Source organism: Lactuca serriola, chromosome 7, assembly GCF_051521515.1.
Source record: "Lactuca serriola cultivar US96UC23 chromosome 7, Lser_US96UC23_V15, whole genome shotgun sequence".
In the NCBI taxonomy this organism is placed as follows: domain Eukaryota; kingdom Viridiplantae; phylum Streptophyta; class Magnoliopsida; order Asterales; family Asteraceae; genus Lactuca; species Lactuca serriola.
In genome coordinates, this window is record NC_136414.1 from 152,095,440 (window position 1) to 152,113,434 (window position 17,995).

A 17,995-nucleotide genomic window follows, 5' to 3' on the forward strand; every position below is an offset into this window, starting at 1 on the left:
TGGGAATCGAGTGTTCATTATATGCTATTAATAGGGTGTTGTGGTGATACTTGATACAAATATGGGTAGGTGTGGAAGGTAGTATGGGCCTGTACTACTGAAAGCACAGGACCCATACGCGTATCAAGGAAGTCACAACCCCTAGGGTTTTGTTGGGAGCTAGTCCTCGGGGTTATTATGAGAAATACCTAATATTCTTGTGGCGTATTTGCAGTATGGCGATTACGAGACGTCTCGGGGTAGGATCCGGTTCGGGATCGGGATCAGGAGAGGGTGATTAGGGTGGATTGGTACCACCTGGGGTCATTGGTCAGATGAGTATGGATGAATTGGATGCCAGGATTCGTGACATCCTGCACGATGAGGTTGCTGTTATGTTCCGGGCTGAGTTGTCGGAGATGTTTGGGTCGATCAAGACCGCCATGGTTGAGTACCTTGATGAGCTGTAACAGCCCGGATTTCCAGGTATCTTTATTGTTTTGTTTTTTTTTTATGTTTTGAGAGGGGACTCGGCGAGTTGGAGCTCAGACTCGCCGAGTAGGGTCGCGATTCTGGACGCGGGATTCGTTTGGACTCGGCGAGTCTAGGATATGGACTCGGCGAGTCCGTGTTGTTTAATGAAACCCTAATTTCTCGGGTTTAGGACCTATTTAAAGGGCCTTATGGCCGTCATTTGTACCCAACCGTCCATAGAGAGAAACCCTAGAGTGCTTTAGCGATTTGAGAGAGAAGGGAAGCATTTCTTAACCTTTGGGTGTTGTTTAGCAAAGAAGAGGGAGGTTCTAGCCAAGAGGAGGCAAAGGAGATTGCTATTCTGTGGATTTGAAGCTTAGATCTTCGATCTAGAGGTATGATTTCGGCTCATCTTCTGTTTTGTGAAGTATATTTGGTTTTAGGGTTTCTTGTGACCTTTGTTGGGTTGATTGGTTGGCCAAATAGTCCCTTGCTAGTGATGAGGCCTTGGATCTGGATCCATAGAGGTCCAGAGAGCCTTATTCATCAAGCTTTATGGAGAGCAATGGAGGTTATGACCTTGAGTAGTGATATTTGTTGATAATCCTTCATATATAGCCATATAGAGGTTGTTTGGGCACCAAGTTTGGGGCTTTACGTGGTGAATCAGTCTAGGAAGGCCAGATCTATGAATTGTTGGAACAGATCTGACCTTAGAAGCAAGTTTGAGTGATTGCATGGCATGGACTCGCCGAGTCCGATGAGCAGACTCGGCGAGTAGCTTGAAGATTGCCTTGGATCGGCCAGTGATTGATCCCACGAGTCATGGGTTGACTCAGTGAGTCAGGGCGAGTTAGAGAAGGTCGACAGGTGGACTGAGTCGAGCTGGGACTCGCCGAGTTACTCTTGAGACACGGCGAGTTGAGTCGGGGTGGCCCCGTGACTCTCCCAAGTGGAACTCGTCGAGTCAGGGGAAGCACTCGACGTGTAAGAAGGGAATCCTAGGGAGTTGGCGAAAACGTCTAGACTCGCCGAGTTGCCCTTGCGCACTCGCCGAGTCCGGTCAAGTTAACCGTTGACTGTTGACCAGAGTTGACCTATGTTTGACTTCTTAAGGATAGTCAAACTTAGAAGATAAAAGTGTTAACAAGAGATGTATGATGTTATAGGGAGATTGTAGCTCGGCGGATCGAGCACGAGTGACTTCGGGATTTGCTAGCTATCGATATTCACGAGGTGAGTCTTCTCACTATACTGTACCCGGAAGGGTTTGTCTGTGTGACCGGAAGGTCGGATATGATATGAGACATATGTGCTATATGTGATAAGTTAATTGTTATATGTGCTATGTATGATTTATGTGGGCCGGAAGGCATTATGTTATGGGCCGGAAGGCGATTATGTTATGGGCCGGAAGGCGTTATAATATGGACCGAAGGGTCGGCGTGGGTAGGACCGGAAGGTTTACCCAGCAGGGACAGAAGTTCCCTGAGATGCATGGACCGGAAGGTCAGGGCCTGGAAAGGCGTATGTGCGTAAGTTGTATTTTGGGGAACCCACTAAGCAATTATGCTTACAGTTGTTGTGTATGTGTTTCAGGTACTAGCGAGGACCGTGGGAAGGCGCCGGCGTGATCTGTACACACTAATAGATGATTTATGATCTTGGGATTCATATGATTTGTATTATGATATGACACGTGGAATGTTTATGCCTTGTTTTGGATGAAAACACTTTATTTTGAAATGAAAAATTTGTTTGAAAATTTCCGTTGTTACAAATTGGTATCAGAGCCTTGGTTTGAGGGATTCGGGTGCACCTTCGAGGGTAACTAAACTCAAACCGAGGATTTGAGGAAAACTTTTAAAATAAAGGCATAAACTTTTATAAATGATTTTGTGGTAAACAAGAATGAAGCAGTGTGTACGATCAGTCAGTGCCCGAACGGTAAAGATCCCCAAAATACCTTACAATGTTATGTTAAGAGATATGATATGATATGAATTGTTATGCATGCTAGAAGACTAGGTATTCATGATAGGACTAGAGTGGCCTGATTTGTGATGCCTTAGTCTAGGGAAGTCTATCGATATGAGATGCTTTGATAGCGTGCGGGTAGTTAGTGCATAACAAAAGTAGAGTACTCACGATCCGGGGTTTGGGGAGGAAGACTTGGGATGAATGCTGATGCGGTGTGGTCGGTAGTATTGGGCCCGTACTACCGAAGGCACCGGGTCAGTGGGCAACCCAAGTAAGAATCCCTAGATATCGGAGACTGAGTAGGGTTGCGTTATCGAGTACGATTATACTCGATAGAGTCTTTGATAGTTTTATGTTGTATTTCAGAGACATCATGGTTGGACCACGCCACAAACCGAGTACGAGCAGTGTGAGTGATGAGGAGATTCGTCAGATGATTCATGAGGAGGTGGCTGCGGCGATTCGGGCCGAGATTCCGGAGATGTTTGGGTCTATTAAGACCACTTTGATGGAGACTTTTGATGAGCGGTACGCCGCGTTGACTGAGGCTGCCGCCGCTGCAGCTACCGCAGCTGTGGCCGCTGCCAGGCCACAGGGAGGTGACTCGTTGCTGTTTCGGGAATTCAGCAACACGAAGCCACCTGAGTTTGACGGGACGCAGGATCCGATCGCTGCGATGAGGTGGATCGCTGATATCGAGGGGTGCTTCTACACTTGTTCGTGTCCGGAGCATCTGAGGGTACGGTTCGCTTTGAACCAGCTCCGTCTGGGAGCGAAGGATTGGTGGAAGTTCGTGACGGCAACTTCACTTTGGCAGAGATTTCAGCTGTGACGTGGGAGAGGTTTACCTCTATGTTCAGAGACGAGTACGTTCCCCCGGTGGAGAGGGAACGGTTGGTTCAGGAGTTCTTGACCCTCAAGCAGGGTACTGATTCGGTTACGGTGATCACGCAGAAGTTTCATGAGAGGGCGATGTTCTGCCCACAGCAGGTGTCCACAGAGCAGGCTCGGATGAGCCGGTACTTGGGTGTGTTGAGGAGGGATATCCGGGAGTTTGTGTCAAACTCCACATATCATACCTTTGCTGAGCTTCAGGCGAATGCCAGGAAGCGCGAGATCGAGTTGGAGACCCAGGCCAGGGAGGAGGCCGAGTCTCAACGGGTGGATCGGCGGCCGGCTCAGTCTCAGCCGGCAGCCAAGCGGACTAAGTCCGCCGATTCGAGGACGGGAGGTCCGAAGGGCCGCACTTGCGGAAAGTGCGGCAAGGGTCACGAGGGGACATGTCGATCTGGTGCTTGCTACAAGTGTGGCAAGGAGGGGCACATCGCTAGGGATTGCCCCAAGGGGTTTATGGTTTGCTTTCATTGCAACCAGACCGGCCATCGGAAGGCCGAGTGCCCTCAGCTTCTTTAGGGATCTGCACCTGCTGCCAGGGCTACTGAGACTCGACCGGTGAAGGCCGAGGCCCCGAGGGCTCGTGGGAGAGCCTTTCAACTGACTGCGGAGGAGGTCCGCGCTGCGCCCGATGTTGTGGCAGGTATGCTTTATTTCATGTATTTATTTTGATGTTGAGATGTTATGCTTATGTTATGATATACGTAGGTAATTTCCTTGTGAACTCTGTGCCTGCTTTAGTGTTATTTGACTCGGGTGCGAGTCGGTCTTTCGTATCTTTGGCCTTTAGTCAACATATCAGCGTTAGTCGTGAGCCGTTGAGTCGGCCTCTGAGAGTTTCTATAGCTGACGAGAGGGTGATTTGTGCCACGGAGGTTCTCTGGGGATGTGTGTTAGAGATTTTCGGGGTCGAGTTTCCGATTGATCTGATTCCTATTGCGATGGGGGATGTCTGTGTCATTGTGGGCATGGACTGGTTGAGCCGATTCGGCGCAGTCATCGACTGCGAGCGTCAGCTGGTGACTATACGAGACCCTAGTGGGGGAGTTCTTTCGGTGTACGGCGAGGGTACACGTTCGGGATCAGCCTTTTGTTCGGCCGCTAGGGCGAGGCAGTGTCTACAGCAGGGCTGTAAGGGTTTTGTGGCGTATGTGATGGATACGCGAGTGATTTCTGAGAGACCGAGTTCAGTTGAGGAGGTACCGGTGGTACGTGAGTTTTCAGATGTCTTTCCCGAGGAATTGCCGAGTGTGCCTCCTGTGAGGCAAGTGGAGTTTGGTATTGGTTTGATCTTGGGGGTTGCGCCTATCGCTAAGGTGCCTTATCGCCTTGCACCTCCAGAGATGCAAGAGTTGTCCTCGCAGCTCCAGGAGTTGCTGGGGAAGGGATTTATTCGGCCGAGCAGCTCGCCGTGGGGAGCACCTATCTTGTTCGTCAAGAAGAAGGATGGTTCACACCAGATGTGCATTGACTACCGGGAGTTGAACAAGCTGACGGTCAAGAACCATTACCCATTACCGAGGATTGACGATTTATTCGATCAGTTGCAGGGAGCATCTTGGTTCTCCAAGATCGATTTGAGGTCGGGATATCATCAGGTGAGAGTGCGGGATGAGGACGTCCAGAAGACAGCGTTTAGGATGCGATATGGGCATTATGAGTTTGTGGTGATGCCTTTTGGGCTCACCAATGCCCCGGCTGTGTTCATGGATCTCATGAACAGGGTATGTAGGCCGATGTTGGATCGATCGGTGATTGTATTTATCGATGATATTCTGGTGTATTCGAGATCTAGAGAGCAGCATGAGGAGCATTTGAGGGAGGTCCTTGGGGTTTTGAGATCGGAGAAGCTTTATGCAAAGTTCTCCAAGTGTGATTTCTGGTTGCGGGAGGTCCAGTTCCTAGGACACCTCGTTAACCAGGAAGGGATTCTGGTCGATCCAGCCAAGGTTGAGGCGGTGATGAGTTGGGAGGTGCCGAAGTCACCATCTGAAATCAGGAGCTTCCTTGGGTTGGCAGGATATTATCGGAGATTTATCAAGGATTTCTCCAAGATCGCAGTGCCGCTCACCAGATTGACCCGGAAGGGTGTCGCATTCTCATGGGGTCCCGAGCAGCAGACCTCCTTTGAGACACTTCGCCAAAGGTTGTGCGAAGCCCCGGTATTAGCTCTCCCGGAAGGGATGGAGGATTTTGTAGTATATTGTGATGCATCGATTTTGGGGCTGGGCGCGGTGTTGATGCAGAGGAGTCATGTGATAGCATATGCATCGAGGCAGCTGAAGCCTCATGAGACGAGATATCCCACGCATGATCTAGAGTTGGGGGCAGTAGTGTTCGCTCTCAAGATTTGGCGTCACTACTTGTATGGGGTTCGATGTACGATATACACGGACCATAAGAGTTTGAAGTACTTGATGGATCAGCCCAACCTAAATATGCGTCAGAGGAGGTGATTGCATGTGGTCAAGGATTATGATTGTGAGATTCTGTACCACCCAGGCAAGGCTAATGTGGTAGCCGATGCGTTGAGCCGCAGGGCGGGGAGCACTCCACTACGAGATGTATGTTTGAGATTGACCGTGATAGCTCCGGTATTGGATGCCATTCGTGGGGCACAGGCCGAGGCTGTGCGACCGGAGATGCAGAAGAGAGAGCGGGTTGTTGGTTTGGTTTCAGAGTTCGTTATGGATGGACGAGGGCTTATGACGTTTCAGGGTCAGATTTGGGTACCGTTTGTGGGCGGTACGCGTATTACTTTGATGGAAGAGGCTCATCGATCGAAATTTTCGATCCATCCGGGGGCTACGAAGATGTATTTGGATTTGAGGAAAGAGTATTGGTGGCCCTGTATGAAGAGGGACGTCGCATGGTTCGTTGAGAGGTGCTTGACCTGCCGCAGGGTTAAGGCCGAGCACCAGAGACCGCATGGCAAGTTGCAGCCATTGGAGGTTCCCGAATGGAAGTGGGAACAGATCACTATGGATTTCATCACCAAATTGCCGAGAACTACCAGAGGAGTGGATGCAATTTGGGTGATTGTGGACAGGTTGACGAAGAGCGCTCACTTCCTTGCCATCAGTGAGAGTTCTTCAGCAGAGAAGTTAGCAGAGAGATATGTGAGGGAAGTGGTATCTCGGCATGGGGTGCCGATCTTGATTGTTTCGGAACGTGATGTGCGCTTCACTTCTAGATTCTGGAAGAAATTTCATGAGGAGTTGGGTACTAGATTGCATTTTAGTACCGCATATCATCCCCAGACAGACGGCCAGAGCAAGCGGACGATTCAGACACTTGAGGACATGCTTCGAGCATGTGTGTTAGATTTCGGGGGTAGCTGGGATGCGTATTTACCCTTGGCAGAGTTTTCCTACAATAACAGCCATCATTCGAGCATTGGTATGCCACCCTTTGAGCTGTTGTATGGTAGGAGGTGTCGGACCCCCATTTGTTGGGGAGAGGTTGGGCAGAGAGTGATGGGCAGTACAGAGATCGTGCTTCAGACGACAGAGCAGATTCAGCAGGTCAGACAGAGGTTATTTACCGCCCAGAGCCGACAGAAGAGTTATGCAGACAGACGCCGGTCCGAGCTTGAGTTTCAGGTCGGCGACTTCGTTCTCCTGAAGGTCTCTCCTTGGAAAGGAGTGATTCGATTCAGGAAGAGGGGCAAGTTGGGACCCCGATATATTGGGCCATTTCGTGTGATTGCAAGGGTAGGCCGGGTACCCTATCGTTTGGAGTTGCCAGCAGAGTTGGGGCAGATCCACGACACTTTTCACGTGTCGCAATTGAGGAAGTGTGTAGCCGATGAGTCGGCAGTGGTTCCATTAGAGGATATTCAGGTGGATGCGAGCCTGAATTATGCCGAGAGGCCTGTGGCCATCAGGGATCGGTAGATCAAGGTTCTGAGGAACAAGGAGGTACCTCTGGTGTTGGTTCAGTGGCAACACCGGAAGGGATCGGAGATGACCTGGGAGCCGGAGCGCGAGACGCAGGTGCAGCATCCGGAGCTATTTTCAGAGCGAGACTTCGAGGGCGAAGTCTAGTTCTAGTGGGGGAGAATTGTAACAGCCCGGATTTCTAGGTATCTTTATTGTTTTGTTTTTTTTTATGTTTTGAGAGGGGACTCGGCGAGTTGGAGCTCAGACTCGCCGAGTAGGGTCGCGATTCTGGACGCGGGATTCGTCTGGACTCGGCGAGTCCAGGATATGGACTCGGCGAGTCCGCGCTGTTTAATGAAACCCTAATTTCTCGGGTTTGGGACCTATTTAAAGGGCCTTATGGCCGTCATTTGTACCCAACCGTCCATAGAGAGAAACCCTAGAGTGCTTTAGCGATTTGAGAGAGAAGGGAAGCATTTCTTGACCTTTGTGTGTTGTTTAGCAAAGAAGAGGGAGGTTCTAGCCAAGAGGAGGCAAAGGAGATTGCTATTCTGTGGATTTGAAGCTTAGATCTTCGATCTAGAGGTATGATTTCGGCTCATCTTCTGTTTTGTGAAGTATATTTGGTTTCAGGGTTTCTTGTGACCTTTGTTGGGTTGATTGGTTGGCCAAATAGTCCCTTGCTAGTGATGAGGCCTTGGATCTGGATCCATAGAGGTCCAGAGAGCCTTATTCATCAAGCTTTATGGAGAGCAATGGAGGTTATGACCTTGAGTAGTGATATTTGTTGATAATCCTTCATATATAGCCATATAGAGGTTGTTTGGGCACCAAGTTTGGGGCTTTACGTGGTGAATCAGTCTAGGAAGGTCAGATCTATGAATTGTTGGAATAGATCTGACCTTAGAAGCAAGTTTGAGTGATTGCATGGCATGGACTCGCCGAGTCCGATGAGCAGACTCGGCGAGTAGCTTGAAGATTGCCTTGGATCGGCCAGTGATTGATCCAGTCGAGTCATGGGTTGACTCAGTGAGTCAGGGCGAGTTAGAGAAGGTCGACAGGTGGACTGAGTCGAGCTGGGACTCGCCGAGTTGTTCTTGAGACTCGGCGAGTTGAGTCGGGGTGGCCCCGCGACTCTCCCAAGTGGAACTCGTCGAGTCAGGGGAAGCACTCGACGTGTAAGAAGGGAATCCTAGGGAGTTGGCGAAAACGTCTAGACTCGCCGAGTTGCCCTTGCGCACTCGCCGAGTCCGGTCAAGTTGACCGTTGACCGTTGACCAGAGTTGACCTATGTTTGACTTCTTAGGGATAGTCAAACTTAGAAGATAAAAGTGTTAACAAGAGATGTATGATGTTATAGGGAGATTGTAGCTCGGCGGATCGAGCACGAGTGACTTTGGGATTTTCTAGCTATCGATATTCACGAGGTGAGTCTTCTCACTATACTGTACCCGGAAGGGTTTGTCTATGTGACCGGAAGGTCGGATATGATATGATACATATGTGCTATATGTGATAAGTTAATTGTTATATGTGCTATGTATGATTTATGTGGGCCGGAAGGCATTATGTTATGGGCCGGAAGGCGATTATGTTATGGGCCGGAAGGCGTTATAATATGGACCGAAGGGTCGGCGTGGGTAGGACCGGAAGGTTTACCCACCAGGGACAGAAGTTCCCTGAGATGCATGGACCGAAAGGTCAGGGCCTGGAAAGGCGTATGTGCGTAAGTTGTATTTTGGGGAACTCACTAAGCAATTATGCTTACAGTTGTTGTGTATGTGTTTCAGGTACTAGCGAGGACCGTGGGAAGGCGCCGGCGTGATCTGTACACACTGATAGATGATTTATGATCTTAGGATTCATATGATTTGTATTATGATATGACACGTGGAATGTTTATGCCTTGTTTTGGATGAAAACACTTTATTTTGAAATGAAAAATTTGTTTGAAAATTTCCGTTGTTACATGAGCGCTATGCAGCTCTTACAGAGGCAGTTGTCGCGGCAGCTACAACAGCTGTAACAGCGGAAAGGGGAGGAGCCGGTCGAGGTTTTTAGTATCGGGACTTCGATAATACGAAGCCCCCTACTTTCGATGGATTTCAGGATCTGATCGTTGCTATGAGGTGGTTGTCAGACGTGGAGGGTTGTTTCTTCACGTGTTCATGCCCTGCTGATCAGAGGGTGAGGTGTGCTCTGAACCTTTTGAGGCTCGGGGCGAAGGATTGGTGGAGGTTGACTACGGGATCTTATTCGGATGCGCAGCGGGCCGCGGTTACATGGGATCAGTTTCGGGAGATGTTCAGTACTCGTTATGTTCCGCGAGTTGAGAGAGAGAGAGGTTGGCTCAGGAGTTCTTGGAGCTGAAGTAGGATTCAGAGTCGGTGACGGAGATCACCAGGATGTTCACTGAGAGGGCGATGTTTTGCCTGGAGTTTGCTTTGGAGCAGGCTCAGATGTCCCGATATCTGAGTATGCTCAAGAGGGATATTAGGCAGTTCGTGTCTACGCAGAGGTGCGAGACCTTGCTGGAGTTGCAGGAGGCCGCTCGGCGGCGTGAGTTGGAGATTGAGTTACAATTGCGAGAGCAGAGGCAGGCCCCGGTGCAGTCGCATCCGGCGCCGAAATGGTCCAAGACCGTTGATTCCAGGTTGGGATGTCAGGGTAGCCACACTTGTGAGAAGTGTAGGAAGGGTCATACCGGAGTTTGTAGGTCCGGTGGTGCATGCCGCAAGTGTGGGAAAGAGGGGCATTATGCGAGGGATTGCCGTTAATCAGCCCCGGTTCAGGATCTGAGGATCTGTTATCACTGTCATCAGATTGGACACTTGAGAGTCAACTATCCATAGCTTGTTACAAGACCGGTGCAGGCTCCAACACCGACCACTTTGAGGATTACGGGTGGAGGTCAGGGTGGAGCGGAGCCTCCGAGGGCTCAGGGGCGTGCTTTTCAGCTCACAGCAGAGGAGGTCAGGGCAGAGCCGGATGTAGTTGCGGGTATGTTTTCGTTTCGTTGTTGTCTGGTTATCTGGTTATTTATGTAATGTTGTATTTTATTCGCCGTTCTGCGTGTTTCATGGTTTGGTTGGGAGTGTTAGTAACTAGGAGTTGTAGGCGGTTAGCATCCAAGGGATTGATGGTCAGAATTTGGTTGTATAGTCTTGTTATCGGGTATAGCAATTGTGATTTGAGGAGTGTTCAACGGAGAGTCGAACTTCCTTAGAGTTCGTGATGTGCGATGCCGGAAAGTGATTTTATGGAGGTTGCTCATTTCAGGGGGAATCAGTTCATGGATGAGAGGGGTATGTTGAGTAGGAATGATTGATTTATGCCAGTTGAGTCACCGGTGGTTGGTAGTCAGTGCTCTAAGTGGGGAGAATTGGAAAATTCTCAGGAGGATCGACAAGCATTAGAGGTTGATTAACTATTTGGGACTCAGCAGTGTTTCAGTTAGCCAAGAGTGTGGGCTGGTATGAGTAAGTGGCAGACAAATGGGGCGGGATACAAACCAAGGTTTCAAAAAAAGGTGATTGGTGGTTGTGAGGCCTAGGATTAGGCCGGGATTTGAGTAGATGGTATGGAGTTAGAGTTCGGAACCCCTAGAAGGCTAGAACAGTATGTACGGGAGAGGTTCCCAGGAAGGATAGTTCGGGATGACGTATGATAGTCTGAGCGGTCCGGGGAGACTGAAGGTCTGTGGGTGTACCATTCAGGCCGAAGGCTCGGAGAATGGTCCAAACAGGCTAAAGACCCTGGAGGGCCGTCTAGACATGCTGAAGGTTCTGAGAGTGGTCCAGATTGGCTAAAGGCCTGGTAAGGCGGTCCAGTCATGTTGAGGACTCTGTATGTGTTGATAGATATATATGAGGAGATGGATTGAGTATTTTGCGATGCAATAGCAAACAGTAGGTCTGGCCCCGGGTATTGATCATGTCAGTGGAAGGCAGTGCATGGACTCGAGAGTCCTTGCGAGCAGATTCAGAGTGTGTGTGATGTATGGAATAGCGGTTACTCTACAAGGGAATAGCGTAGAGTGGGGAGTGAGCACCGTGGCACTTGTTGTTGTGGCAAGGTCGTCGAGCAGGTTTCCTTGGATAAGGAAAGGGAAGGGTATGTAGCTCCGAGAAGGAGTGTTGGTTCACTGCAGTAGAAGCAGTAGTGTGGATGGATAATTGAAAGTATTTCAATTATGGTTGTTGATTATTGTGTTTGTACCAGTGGTATGGAAGCACATCCGGGTTGGGTGTCCGTTGAGGTCGCGGAAGAATTTCCAGTGGTGTAGAACCAGAGGAGTTCGGAAGGGATGCAAGGATGGAGTCTTGGATTTTCAGTATGGTTGTGATCAGGAGATTATGTATGTAGCGGTAATTCATCATGGGGATGTCTGGAGGTATCATCAGTGTGTCGGGTTTTTTTCCAGCTCGAGGATGTTAGATCAGGTTCAGCATGCGTATATGATTGCAGGGGAAAGCTCATGTGAGTTGTTCAGGAGCTGAAGGATGCGTCATCCTGTCAGCTCGGAAAGAAACGAGTTGGATTCGGAAATGAAAGCGAGATAAGTCCCAGAAGTGAATTCGATAAAGGATATGCCAGTCGAGGAAAGGGTAGCAGCTTGGTACCGGGTCAGGACCTGGTGGTTCAGGGTGATATCTAGCATTGTAAAATTCAAGTGATTGTTGTGATTTGGAGTGATGAAAGTATCATCGGGTGATCATTGGTTAATAAGGGTTGCTATCAGAGAAAGAAGTCGGTGGCCGGCTTGAATCAGTTGTCGTAACTATGGGAGGGAAGAGTTGGACTTTATAGAGGTTTGATAGCAGTGTTCAGAGGGACCTGAGTCGATTGATACCAGGAGGTGCATTGTGGGAGTATTATCTGGAGTTGTGTGCTGCAGAAGGCTTCGAGGACAAAGCCTAATTTAAGTGGGGGAGAATTGTAACATCCCAAGTAAGAATCAAGAGTTCAGGGGGTAAATTGTAAGTTTGGAAAAGAGGAACTCGGCGAGTAGGAGCTGGAACTTGTCGAGTCTAAGGGTGTGTCGGGCACATGTTAAGTGACCGGACTCGCCGAGTCGGAGGCTGGACTCGACGAGTCCGTGCTGGAATGAGAAACCCTAATCTGGGGGTTGTGCCCTATATAAAGGACATTATAACCCACCTTCAACCTATTTGCTACCCATTTGAGATCCAGAAACCCTCATCTCGTGTGTGACTCCATTGTTGAGAAGATTGAAGCTTTGAAGAAAGAATTGGTGAAGAGAAGGTGGAGGAATTTGAGGATAGCATCAAGAGAGCTTGTGGATCTGAAGTCTACATCAGTTTAGACTCATCTCTAAGGTAAGAGGACCTTACCTTAAGCAATTTCCTTGTTATTTCATCCATGGTGTGTGTGATTTAGGGTTCTTTAGCATGGTTGGGATCTATTTCGGGTATAGAGACTAGATCTGAGGTTGCAACTTCAGATCTAGGTTGGTGTGGAGCCATGTGATCAGAAAGTCATAGCTTTGGGGTGTGATTGAGAGTGTCCTTGCCTTAAACCTTCATTTTTAGCTTGTTGGAGCTTGTTGAGCCTTGCATGCACTTAAATTTGGAAACTTTACGTGTGAATCTGGCCCTAGGAGTCCATATCTATGTATTGGAAACAATGGAATGGTCTGAAATCATCTGGATGAAGATGTCACGTCTGGACTCGGCGAGTCACATGGGTGCACTCGACGAGTTGTATGAATATGTGCATGGACTCGGCGAGTTGGAAGAACAACTCGGCGAGTCTGTTGAAGATTTCCTTGGACTCGGTGAGTCTGTTCTTGGACTCAGCGAGTCTGGTCATGAAGTCCTAACCTTTTTGGTTGAGCTATGAATCAGTGAGTCGAGGGACGACTCGGTGAGTTGAGCAAGAAGGGACTCAGAGCTTGTTGGATTCGACGAGTCTTGGGGCGACTAGGCGAGTTGATTCGTGGCATGGGAATTTCTGAACATAGGGACTCGACGAGTTAACGGGTTGACTCGAGGAGTAGGGTCAACCAGGAAGGTTGACTTTGACTGAGGACTTTGACTTGGACCAAGGGTTGACCAGTTTGACTTCTAAGGGTATTTTGGTAATTATTGGTGTTTATTAGTTTGGTTATTTGGTAATGATCAGTGGTGGAGTTCGTGCTGGTGGTCGGAGCAACGTGGTCTTATTTCTTCAAGTCGGCAGTTGCAAGTGAGTTATCCTCACTATATCGACAGGGTCTAAGGCACCAAGGTCGGCCCTTTATCGGATGGGAATCCGGGTAGTTGTTTGTTATGTTATTGCTTTGCTATGTCTGTATCCTGGTAGTTAGGATGGTATATGTTAGAGACCTAGTTAAGGTCGGTATCCTGGTATATAGGATGATGCTATGTTAGTGACTCGTTAGGTCGGTATCCTGGTTAAGATGTTGCTATGTTATGTGATCTGCTATATCGGTTGGTTAGTTGTGAATTTCTATATGATTATACGTTTATGTGCATGTGGTTGTTGGACTGGGGTTGGGTTGAGGCGAGTCCTGCTTTGTGTTGTAGGCCAACATACCCAGGGCGGACCGGTTAGACCGAAGGCCCGGCGAGCGGTCTGGATAGGCTGAAGGCCCCAAGAGGGCGGACCAAACGTGCCGAGGCTCGAAGAGTGGACCAGATAGACTGAAGGTCGGGTGCGGGCGAACCAGTCATACTGTAGACTCAGAGAGTGGAACAAGCGGACTGAAGGCCCGGTGCGGGCAGACCAGTCATACTGTAGACTCGGGGAGAGAGTGAGCCCGATGCGGGCGGACCAGTCATACTGTAGACTCGATATGCATGGTTGTTCTAATTATGTAATGATATGTTATGTGTATGGTATTGTGGTTGGTATTTTTGGGGTAACTCACTAAGCTTTCGGGCTTACAGTTTCAGTGTATTGTTTCAGGTACTTCGGGAGACCGTGGCAAGGCGAAGGCGTGATCGTACCGCTCCTCATGTTTTATGACTTATGTGATATGGTTCTGGGAAATACTCTGACGTTTAAACTATTTTGAAAACAAATGTATGAACTTAATGGTTTTGAATGAATTAAAATGTTTTAATTTGGCTCGAATTTTATGGTCGTTACACGAAGGGCTCCTACTGGAACCATTGATACTTGATATACCACTTGCCATCTCAAACTCAAGACTCAAAATACTTCGAAATTCAGGACATCATACTCGGATACCTTGGTACACCATCACAGAACCTTACGATATTTTGCCTCAACCAATGATCTTATCATCACGACATCATACCCAGATACTGCAATGTACCCTCTGAGAATCTCACAACCGATCTTCTTCTCACACAACTTGTAACTTTAGAATATTCCCATATCACAAATTGAAACACAGAGGAATCATCAGTGACTGAAAACACGTTGACGAAATCCAAAGCTTCACCTTCTACTGATCACCGGCCGCATGAACTACTCACACTGACTCTGAAATTGGTTGATAAATCAACTGCTGCCCCTCCTGGAGTATAGATTACAATCTATACCTATACCCGCAAATCTCATTTATTGCAACTCGGTGACCCAACCGCCTCGAACTCAATAATTGCAAACCCAAAAAAAATCCCTAGCCATAATAAATTCTCTGTCCAACAGCCACATGCCATGGATTCACTCCCCCTTCCTTAAGCACATACCCATACATCACCCCGCCTTGCACCTCTCCTCACCCACTAATAACCCAGGTCTCATGTGTCCACACCACGAATCTCCATAACCAGTTCTCTAACCGCACTTTGAACGGATCGCTGGTCCTCTCAATAGAATAATCAGTTATCCCTCACTCGGGGTTCGAACCATCACCAATTGGCATACCAAAAATCTACTCCATAGACTGTTTCACCAAGTACATTACACTTGACTCTTGGAACATACCATATAATCACTTCAATGATCTTCCTGATGGAACCAAGCAACTCTAAATATCCTTTAACTCAGACAAGAATCTCAGAATCCTCCCAACGTGACTGCCTCTAGTCATCTTGAAGCCTCATATCGATATACAGCCGGATACCCCAGTTGTTCTGAATTAGTCCTGACTCTCGGTCTGGAAATAATGCACTTATCACATACTTTGTCTCTGACTCCTCGACCGGCCTACCATCACGGGAATCATCATAAATGCAAGAGACCCCACTTCCACATTCGATACACAACGAAGATAACGAGGGCTACCGCCCCGATATACTCCTCTTAACCACTTAAAACCGCCGCTAAAAGTATGCCTCCTCAAAAGTTACCTCCATGTTCTCTTCCATCATAGACCCACAATGACTTTCTCATGGTATAAGAAATGCCTCGCAGCAAACATACTGCCCAAAATACTCTGGTGAAAAGGTTACAACTCTATGCTACCCCACGGGGGTTACCCCCATACTCTGAAAGCCGGAAGCTCGTCATCTCTTTTGTTTCTCCCAGGAAACGGGGACAACACAACTCTTGACACAGAAGATGACACCTCATCTTTTAATTGATTGCTCACTTCAGACCGCGATCCTCCAATAAGCATCATCTTTACTCATCCCTGATTATTGTGACTCCAACTAGCATCTCACCAAAAATCTCTCGGACACTAACTCGATTTCCCCCTTAAGGTATGCTCTATTGAGACTCGTTCAACATGGCCCTCAGGCCCTACACTCTATCACAACTCTTCCCAGTGTAATCAATCACAACTAGATAACTGGTAAAACCAGAAGCACGAACCGCCACGAATCATGGTACTCGAACCATGTGATCATCTCTCGATCTGCTATGAATCATGGTACCTGAACCATGTTATCTCCTCTTATTCTACTACGAATCATGGTACCCAAACCATGTTATCTCCTCTCATTTTGCTACGAATCATGGTACCCAAACCATGTTATCTCCTCTCAATCTGCTACGAATCATGGTACCCGAACCATGTTATCTCCTCTCATTCTGCTACAAATCATGGTACCCGAACCATGTGATCTCCTCTCAATCTGCTACGAATCATGGTACTCCAACCATGTTATCTCCTCTCATTCTGCTACGAATCATGGTACCCGAACAATGTTATCTCCTATCATGTTGCTACGAATCATGGTACCCAAACCATGTTATCTCCTCTCATTCTGCTACTTAGAACCTCTAGAATTCTCTCTGTTTCGAGTACGGCTCCTCTGCTTTCAATAGTACGGGCTCATACTACCTGCCACATCTACCCATACTTTCAACACGGATCGTCCCAGATTTCCTAAGTAGCTGCTCAAACTTCTTGTCACCAATCCCGTTAAACCTGGTCACACCCCAACGAATACTCTCCTCTATCAGTGTACTCATCCGACTAAGGTCACTCCCTAGGCTCTTTGTAGGTTCTCACACTTCTTTTTCATCAGCTGTTGAAGAACTCCTTATGATGCCAACCATCTACCTCCTGAATATCGTCATATTCACTTAGTAGTTGACTCCCATCATCAAGAGTTCCACAAAGCACGAAGCAAACAACATTCGGGCATCGAATAATCTCCACCAGCACATAAGACCACTCTACGTTACAACTCTATTTACTCTAATCACATCACCGAACTCAAGCAACCCTACCTCTCGCAGGTATCTAACTACTCCCTCAGTAGGCTCCCTCAATGCTCATCCAGGTATCTCTCCTAGATTACTCCTCTACTCAAAGCTCTCTCTAAAAGATTCCTGCTGGATACTCTTACTTCACACATACTCAAAGCACATCATAGACATCAACAATTCCTAGGCTAAGGCATCACAAATCAGGCAACTCGAGCCTTAACATATGAATTACCTAGCCTATTATTTAGCATGCATCACTAATATCTCAATAATAACTCATAACACAAATAAGTAAGTGTATTTTGGGAAATCATCGTTCGGGCTGTGGTTGATTGCACACACTACTCCTTCTTGTTTTCTCTTAGAAACTCTTGCTCGTTTTAGAAGAATCATTTATTTTGAAATTTTTTTTCTCAAATCCCCAATTTAAGTCTTGACATACCCGAAGGTGCATCTAAATCCCTCAAAGCAAGACTATGATACCAACTTGTAACACCGTAAATTTTCAAACAAAATTTTCATTTAAAATCATATAATTCTCATAACACATTTCACAAAAATCTCAGTTATTTAATTTACAAATCGCAACTCCATAATTGTTTGATTAAAATCCAGGATCCTCAAAACATAACTCTTTCACTGGTGTGTACAATCAAGTTGGTGTCTTCCCGTGATACTGAGAAAAACCTAAAACACATAACACACAACACGGCAAGCACGAAGCTTAGTGAGTTCCCTAAAATACCACACACATCTCATTAGCCACTCGAGGCTATAACACAGTAAGACCCTCCAGTCAATGTGTATGAGTGGGACCCTTTGGTCCCACAACTCTGATGGACCCTTCGCTCGTAACTCTGTAAGCTCTGAATAATACACAGTATAAATCACAAAGAAATAATGCAGGATATCACAATACACAATGTAAGCACATAAAACATCTCAATCATACAAAGATACCACTCATGGTAAGTATACTGAGAAGACTCACCTTGCAAGCAAGTAAGCAAATAACCTCGTACTCGAATCTCGAACTAGCCTTCGCCTAACACAAAGGATGAATATCTCTAATTAATACTATTTTCACGACTCTAATAACCGAAGGCTATTTTTTCTCTCTCTAACTCTTAAAGTGGATAAAAGACCATTTACCCCTCCATGGTCTCCATTACTCATGATTGACCCAACCCTAA